This window comes from Petaurus breviceps, unplaced genomic scaffold (genome assembly GCF_028583685.1).
Source record: "Petaurus breviceps papuanus isolate PSGF00001 unplaced genomic scaffold, PetGlider_PUasm1.0 90977, whole genome shotgun sequence".
NCBI lineage: Eukaryota > Metazoa > Chordata > Mammalia > Diprotodontia > Petauridae > Petaurus > Petaurus breviceps.
This window is the reverse complement of record NW_027187391.1, coordinates 13,564,896-13,573,745: the sequence shown is the minus strand read 5'-3', so window position 1 is coordinate 13,573,745 and position 8,850 is coordinate 13,564,896. Positions and strand designations below refer to the sequence as shown.

General features: G+C 42.3%; 1 pseudogene; it reads right to left on the bottom strand.

The window, feature by feature from the left end:
- Positions 1 to 1,020: 1,020 nt before the first annotated feature.
- LOC138153163 (probable E3 ubiquitin-protein ligase TRIML1 pseudogene) lies at positions 1,021 to 2,418 on the bottom strand (annotated as a pseudogene).
- Positions 2,419 to 8,850: the final 6,432 nt, after the last annotated feature.

Sequence of the window (8,850 nt, the reverse complement as noted above, 5' to 3'; positions counted from 1 at the left end):
ACAAGATACATTGCCAGTCTCTTAATTAATTCATTCTCTGTCTGCAGAACAGTCCTAGGAACCCTGAAAACATTAGCAAAACCCCCTTCCAGGATTTCTGTAAACATACAACTAGAAAATCCTTCTTCAGGGTTTCTGAACCAACAGCAAGGTTCCAAAACCTCTGCAACAACAGCACTGTCCTTCACCAGTGGACAAATCTGGCAAAATAACATCAAAACAGACAGACAAAGCACCAGCATAACAGCCATGTCTCCTCAGTCCTTGGCAGCTCTAGGTGGCTCAAAAGTCCTGGGCAATTCAAAGTGGCCCTCAGCAATCCTCTCAGTCTCTCTCGGCCTCCAAAGGTGCTGCTTCCAAAAAGTTCTTCTGCCTCTCCAAATCTAAGTCACCAGCTCCTCCCAGTTCAGTCACCAGCTCCTTGCAGTTCAGCCATCTCTTTTCAAGTCAACAAGTCCATTCCACAAGCGGGATTCACAAGCTCTGGGTTTTAACACAATCAAACCAAAAACCAAGCCAATACAGGGGGATCTTTAAATTCAATTACTATTACAGCATAAGAGAGAAAAAAAGAAAACATACAAGGAAGCAAAGAAAAGATGGGCAGCTTTGACACAATATGCAGTATTTTATTACATAGGCTTTTAGAAATTAACATTTATTTTTGCATATTTTGAATCATCTCATGTTCTGCTATGCACAGGGCAATCCTTTTTTAAAATTCTGTCTTGAAGTTTATAGCATCTGTTTTTTTTGTTATTGTGCATTAGATTTTAGTATTTGACTTTAAAATAAATTAATGAAAAAGAAAATATTGGTCTTTTTTAAAAGTCCCTTTTTATTTCTTAATTTAACTTATATTTGTCTAATTACATTCAACCTCAAATGATGGATGTTGGATGACAACAAATTACTAAGAAAAAAATGCTTTCCTAATACCTGTCCCAAAACCACTTGAGAGTTTGGAGGTGTATACCTTAGAAAGTAACTGGGGTAGAAGAGACATCAGATATGAATGTCTCATGGTATGATGGTCATTGGAATTGAATTTCCCCCCGCTGTTGGGGGACATGGAGAATATATTGGTCGCAGAGGCTCAGAAAAGGGAAAATATGGGATATTCAATAAAAAGTATCTCTCCAGGGCATCATAAAATGAAATTATGCCTTGAGTATGGTCTAGAAAAATCCCTACCCTGCGGATAGGGGACACTGACTGTGGTGGTATCTGGGAGCAATTGCTGACCACAGTGTAAGTACCTTCATTTTGCATATACGTGATCAGAAATGCATCCCCAGGGAAGAGTGGGACAACAGAATTCCTGCTCAATGACTCCTTACATACACCAAGTGTCCATTTCCAACTGTCTCCCACATGCACCTCCCAATAGTGAATGCCAGAGGTAAAGACTTGAGCCCCCCAAATGACTGCATCTTCCAATTGGTCTGGGGTGACAGGGCCATTCTGCAGGAATCCTCCATGTCTGACTGTCTTCAAATCATTCGACAGGATGAGATAAGAAGAAGCCCTTCTAGGATCCAGGGTCATATTCACCCTGAATTTATTCATCATTTCAAACATTCCAGGAATGCAAGTCCTGGGCAGTGTATGTCTGGCAGGCTCAGGACATTCACTCATCAGTGATTGAATCTGCCTCAATGTGTCTTCTGCCACCTGTAGAAGCTGAAGATTGGGTTTCTGGCAGATTTGTTCAATGTTTGTGATCTCCTCCCTTACATTCTGAAGGTGCTGGGAGAATCTCACTTCATTTTCTCTGAACTTCTGGAGGTTTTCCTTTTCATCCCAGGCTAGTCTGTGAAAGTACCACTTCTCTTCGTCCTTGAGGAAATTAAGGAATCTTCCGTATTCAGCTCTAACCATCTCCCTCCAAGCATCTGTCTGTTGATTCCAGAGCTCTTCTTTTTGTCTCTCCTGAGCCAGCATGTTTTGAATTGTCTCTACTTCTTTCCAGAGAAGATCAGAAATCTCTTGGAGCTTGTCCCGAGAAGCCTCTGCAGCCTTGTGGAGAGGCTGCACCATGTGACGGCTGTGCTCCTGACTCCGGAAACAGGATGCACAGAGGAAGGATTGGTCCTCCCTACAGAACAAGGTTTGCTCCATCTGGTGCTTCTCACATGTGAGCCTTTCCTCTCTGATCTGCAGCAAGTAGGGCCTGAGGTTCCTGGCTATGTTGGCCAGCTTCCTTAGACGATGGTTGGGCTCTAGGTCTCTCATCTGGAAGGCCCTTCTGCACTCAGGACAAAAGCTGGGTTGGTCATCTCCTTTCCAGCTCCCCAGGAGGCATGGGTGACAAAAGCTGTGACCACAGCCCAAGGTCACTGGGTGGCTCAAGTAGTCCATGCACACAGGGCAGGTCACCTCTTGCTTGAGGTCTTCAACTAAATGAGCTGCAGACATATTCCTCTATTTCTGTTGGTCTGGTGGATTTCCCTTAGTCTCAAGAGCTCTAGATATGAGCTCCCAAGAGTCAAAGTCTGAAGCTGAAGGCAATGCTCTGTCCCTTTTATATGCCTCAGAGCCCCCAGACTCCACCTCTCCAGATTCACACCTGGTAGGTGGCAACTCACCTAATTCACACCTTGCTCCTTCAGGCTCTGCTTGGAAATAAGGTTCCAAAGCTGCTGCATCCATATCTGGGACAGAGTGAATAAGGCAAAAGCTTTACAACTCAAGGAGTTCACTTCAGCAAATGCTTTTAAAATACTCTTTACTGAAATGATGGCAGGTAGATTTCAGAGAAACCTTGAGTGACTGACTAGAACTGATGCTGAGAGAAGGAGCAGGACCAGGACGACACAGTACACAGTAAGAGCAAGACTGCTGTGATCAACTATGGCTGATTTAGGTCTTTCCAGCAATGCATAGAGACCAGACAACTCCAAAAGTCTAACTGATGAAAAATGCTATCTACCTCCAGGGAAAGAACTGAAGGGGTCTGAATGACAAAGGAAGTATATAATTGGCACTTTGGGGTGTTGTTTTGTTGCCCAGCCCCCTGTCTGTGCTTGGAGGCAGGGGCTGGAGCTGTGTGAGAGGAAGGATACCCCTCCCCCCCAGAGAACTTTATTTGAACTCTTGTTTTCAATTGAGGTAATAATGCTATGTACTTTGTGTTTGTTTAAGGCCCAGTGGCCACTTCAGTAACTTTAGTTCTGTACTTTGAAAATGTGACCTAAGAAATGTTCAGAGCTAATTCAAAAGTAAATTGTCTATGCTATGGGCATGAAAGATCTTGGGGCCGAATGTAATACGAATGTAAATTTTAAAGATCTTCCCTGCCCCTAGCCTAAAGTGCACCAGAAGCCTGGGGAGGGAGGCTTGTTTTTCAGTAGATACTTTTTGATTGGCCAGTGGGTCAATAAGGTTGTTACATACTCTGAGCCAGGAGAAGGCTATATAAGCCCTGATGTGTAGCTTTGCTTTGGGACTCACTTTGAGAAGTGTTCTGTGATTTGATCTGAATTCTGGGAAGCCGTTGTTGAGAATCCCCCGGCTTTGAAAAACCCAGAATGTGGAAACCCAGATGTTGACTGGGTATGGATGTAATGGTTGGACAGTTTGGAAATCTGTCTACTTGATGTTTCTGTCTTGATAATTATGCCTGTATACTTTGAGGTTCAGGGTGCTGACCTTTTCTCCTGAACAAGGTAAATGATATATGTCTGACTGATTAAAGTAAGCTTGTTAACCCATTTTGAGTTGCTTTCCTTTAACAAAGCAGATCCAAGAACCTGTGGTAGCTGCAAGCCCTGAGGACGCTTGGGGTGCTTGCTGCTACAGATGCCTATTAAAGTATGATGTGCATAGAGTAGAATTTCCTGATACAACAGAGAAATTGATTCATGTTAAAGCACTTTAAAACCATTTTCTTTTTTTGAATCTTTAATTAGACCTTTGATTTAGATCGTGAATATTTTACTCTCCCCGTCTTAAACATCGGGAACTGAGGGAGAGATTATCGATAAGAAACAATAAGTTTGGTGAATTGGGCACATTGATGGAGAAGAATTTAGGGTCAAAGTTTCAGAAGTTGACTTTGAAGTCCCAGTGGGTTGCCTACATAGAATCACTCTAATAAAATACATGTGTGTAAGATCTGAACTGCCTCTGTTCTTGATCTGGAAAATGCAAAGAATTCTAGATGTAGTAACTCACTCACAGGGTTAATTGAAGATTTAAAAGGTGATAATGAGGGTAAAAGGAAGAGATTTAAATAGCTAAGTAATATCAGGAAGTGTTGTTAGAACATATCACACAATAACATATCACATGGAATGTTGTCTACATTTCTGAGAATCTAATAGATTTTTCAGAAGTGTTTTCATTGAGGTGTAAGGATTTCCCCTGGCCAGCTCTGTCTCCCCTGAATGCAGCTCTGGAAACATTTCCAAAGCTGGTCAGGAATAACAAAGGTGGGAACCAGGCAAACTAACACTTTCTGGGTGTGAATTCAGAGACATGCATCTTTGGGATCCAGGAGGTCACAAAAAGGAATACAGGTTTGGGATCTGAGCTTGGGGAGGTCAGATCTGGAACAATAGTTTCAGAAGGGAATGTCCTAGCTCAGAGGAAATCAAGACAAGTTTTCTATTTTGGAATATCATTTATCTTCCTTTCCTTACTTAGTTGACAAAAGGACTAATATGGCAGTGCCACTGCCCAAAGAGAGACAATGGAGGGATTTGGGTCTAAGTTGTCATGAAGATCCCAGCTCAATCAGAGGAAAGACTGAGATGAAGTCAAGGAAGCTGAAGAGTTTCACAGCAAGGTCAAGCCTTTGATTAGTTTCTCACAACACACGGTAGCATTCAGTTTGGGCCTGTAGATAAATACTAATGGTAATCATTCTTTTAGCTGATATTTACATGGCAACTATTATGTTTCAAGAACTTTTCTAAGGGCTTCACAGTTATACTAGCATTGGAATTTCCTAAATCCAGAATGTAGGTACCATGATTGTCACTATTTTACAGATGAGGAAATGAAGGCAAAGAGAGGACGATTGACTTTCCCAAGATCACAGGGCTAGCTAGTGGTTAAGGCCTCACCTGAACTCAGTCTTCCAGACTCCAAAGGTGAGTTGGGTGGGGCCCACTGGGGAATGAAGCTAGGCACAAGGAAAGAGCTACTAGGACATAGGTTAGCTATGAGATTGAGAGGAATAAAGTATTAAGACAAGCTAATAATTACCGCTAGAAGAATTCTTGTTCTCAAGTATTTGGGAAGAGGAGAGAGGAAGAAAGAAGGAGAGCACTGTGTGGTCTATAGTTGTGAATGAAAGGTGGAAGGGCAAGGGAACAAGGGTATGGACGATAGAGGATGCTATTGTCCACCAATCAATTAATATTTGTTAAGTGTCTACTATGTGCCAAGAACATGTTTCATAGTTGGGATACATAAAAAAGGGAAAAAACTTTCTTTGCCCCCAGGAATTTACAATCTACTGGGGAGAAAACCTACACACAACTGTATACAAAGCACACTCTCTACAAGGTACATGGGAAAGAACTCAAAGAGAAAGCAAAATACTGAAGTGAAGAGGGATTGGGGAATGTTTCCTGCAGGAAGCAGAATTTCAGCTGGGACCCATGTAGTTTGAGTGGAGGAGGGAAAGTGTTACAGATGTGAGGGACAGAGAGAAAGCCCAGAGTCAAGAAAGGAAGTACCTTGTTTTTGCAACAGCCAGCAAGCCAATGTCATTGGACTGAAGTGTTAAGGAAGTAAGGTAGAAGAAAAATGGAATGGAAGGAGGGGATCAGGTTATCACCATTTTAATTTCTTTTTTCAATTTTTCCTTTACCATTTTCATCTCTTTTTTTTTTAGCTCTTGCAGGATTCTTATTACACATGGTTTTAATTAGCATTTTTTCAAATGATTTATTAACTTCTGATTTAAATCATTCATTTCTGCCAGATTTTGAGTTACAAATTTTCTCCCCATTTTTCCCCTCCCCACTGCACCAAAATCGCAGTCCCACAGGATATCCCCTCCTCCAATCTGTTCTCTCCCATATTTTCTCCCATACCTCTTTTGACTTTTCCAGTGGATCTCTATGTACCAGTGCCTGTATATCTTATTTCCCTATTACATGTAAAATAGTATTAATAATAGTGTATATATATATATATTTGAATATTTGATTTTAAAACTTTGAATTCCAGATTCATTCCCTTCCTCCCTTGTCACCCACCCTTACTGGGAAGATAAGCAGTCCAGTATAGGTTGTACATGTGTGGCTAATGCATCACATTAACATAGTAGACATATTGTGAAAGACTGACTATATTTCCCTCCCTCCTATCCCACCTCCCACTATTCTCTACTTTGATCCCATCCCTTTTCAAAAGTGGGTGCTTCCAACTTCCCTCCCCCGCAGCCTGCCCTCCCTTCCATCATTCCCCCTCTCATCCCCTTCCCCCCCACTCTCCTGTAGGGTGAGATACCCTATTTAGTGTGTACTTCATTCCCTCCTCAAGCCAAATTCAATGGGAATGAGGTTGACCCATTCCCTTTTGCCTTCCTATTCTTTCCCTCCATTGTAACCATATTTGCTTGCCTCTTCTATATGAGATAGTTTATCCCATTCTGTCTCTCCATATCTCCTCTCATTATATTGCTCTCTCACCTCTTAATTTCACCTTTTAAGTATCATCCCTTCCTGTTAAATTGGTCCTGTGCCCTCTGTCTATGTATACCTGTAAACATATATACACATATTCACATATGTATTCATATGCCCATATGCCCTCATATATAGACATATATATTTCTATTCCCTTCACCTACTGAGAAAAGTTTCATAAGTTACAATTATTGTTTTTCCATGTAGGAATGTTAATAGTTCAACTTTGATAAGTTCCTTATGATTTCTTTTCCCTGTTTACCTTCTCATGCTTCTCTTGTTTTTTGTATCTGAATGTCAAAATTTCTATTCAACTCTGGTTTTTTTCAGCAAGAATGCTTGAAAGTCCTCCATTCCACTGAATGACCATATTTTCCCCTGAAACATGATACTCAGTTTTGCTGGGTAGGTGACTCTTGGTTTTAATCCCAGCTCCTTTGACCTCCAGAATATCATATTCCAAGCCCTTCTATCCCTCAGTGTAGAAGCTGCCAGATCCTGGGTTATCCTGATTGTGTTTCCACAATATTCAAATTGTTTCTTCCTGGCTGCTTGTAATATTCTCCCCTTAATCTGGGAATTCCACACCTGGCTATAATATTCCTAGGAGTTTTCTTTTTGGGATTTTTTTCAGCAGGTGATCAGTGGATTCTTTCAACCTCTATTTTGCCCTCTGGTTCTAAAACATCAGGGCAGTTTTCTTTGAGAACTTCCTGGAGGATGATTTCTAGGTTCTTACTTTGATCATGGCTTTCAGGTAGTCCAATAATTTTTAAATGATCTTTCCTGGATCTATTTTCCAAGTCAGTGGTTTTTCCCATGAGATATTTCACATTGCCTTCTATTGTTTCATTTGTTTGGATCTGTTGTTTAACAGCATCTTGATTTCTCATAAAGTCATTAGCTTCCATTTGCTCCAATCTACTTCTGAAGCAATGATTCTCTTTATTGAGCTTTTGGGATTCTTTTTCCATCTGGCAAATTTGGCTTTTTAAGGCATTCTTCTCCTCATTGCCTTTTTGAGCCTCTTTTGCCATTTGAGTTAGTGTATTTTTTAAGCTGTGATTTTCCTCAGTCAGGCTGTTGACTCTCATTTCATAATTTTCTTTCATTGTTCTCATTTCTCTTCCCAATTTTTCCTCCACTTCTCTTATCTGCTTCTTAAGGTCTAGAATTTTCCTTTGAAGCTTGGTGTGGGCCTTCTGACTTCACTGTCTTCCTCCTATTCCATGCTTTGCTCTTTTTTGTCCCCCAAATAGGAGTCTAATGTTAGAATCTTCTGTCTGCTTTGTTTCCTTTGCCTGGTCATGTTACCCCTCAGTCACTTGACCCCTGGGCTTTTTGCCACAGTAGGATTCTGGCACCAGACAGGGGAGTTTTCATTCCAAATGCAGGGGTTTTCTCAGCTGCTGGGGGTATTAGATGGGTGCCCTCTCTGAGGCCTCCACATGCTCTGGCAGGCTGGACACACACCCCAGAACCTCCACCCTAGACTGCAATCCAGATCCAAGAAGGTTAAAGCAAGAGCGATTACCCCTCAGACTGGTGCTTGGTCCCCCTACACTCTGCAGGCCAGGAGCTGGAGCTGCCACCTGATGCTGGCTGGCTGTGCTGGCATCTCAGGGGCTTCTCGCCCTGGGGGCTAAAAGCCACACACTCCCACTTACTGGGTCCCAAAGTCCAGATTGTACTGATCTCTCACTTTGTCCTTCACATCTATGTGTTGATAAATCTGGAGTTGGCCACAGCTGCTGCTGATCTGAAGTCCCTCCAGCCTGTGGCTGGTCAGGCCCGCCCTGGGGCTAAAGTCTTGTCATGGGGCTGGGCTCAGCTCCCAGAGCGCTGCACTCCCAATTCCTGCCAGCCTGCTGGGCTGTCCTCAGTGGGAGGTTAGCTTCTCTGTGTCATTTTGCGGGGTCTGCAGCTCCAAAGTTTGTTTAGAATCCCCTTTTTACATGGATTGGGGTGGAAGCTGGAGCCCAGCCGAGGTCCTGCTTCTACTCCACCATCTTTATTCCATCCCCAATTGCATTTATTTTTGAGGCTTTGTTTGTACCTTTTTTCCCCATTACTGTCTTGTTCTAAGCCTAGGTCTTCTTTGCCACCACAGTAGCTTTTGATGGTCTGCTTGTGTATTTTTCCTGCCTATTTCTTGACTTTGAACTTTCTGTTACAATAGAGCTCTGTTCACCTAGGATTGGGGAGG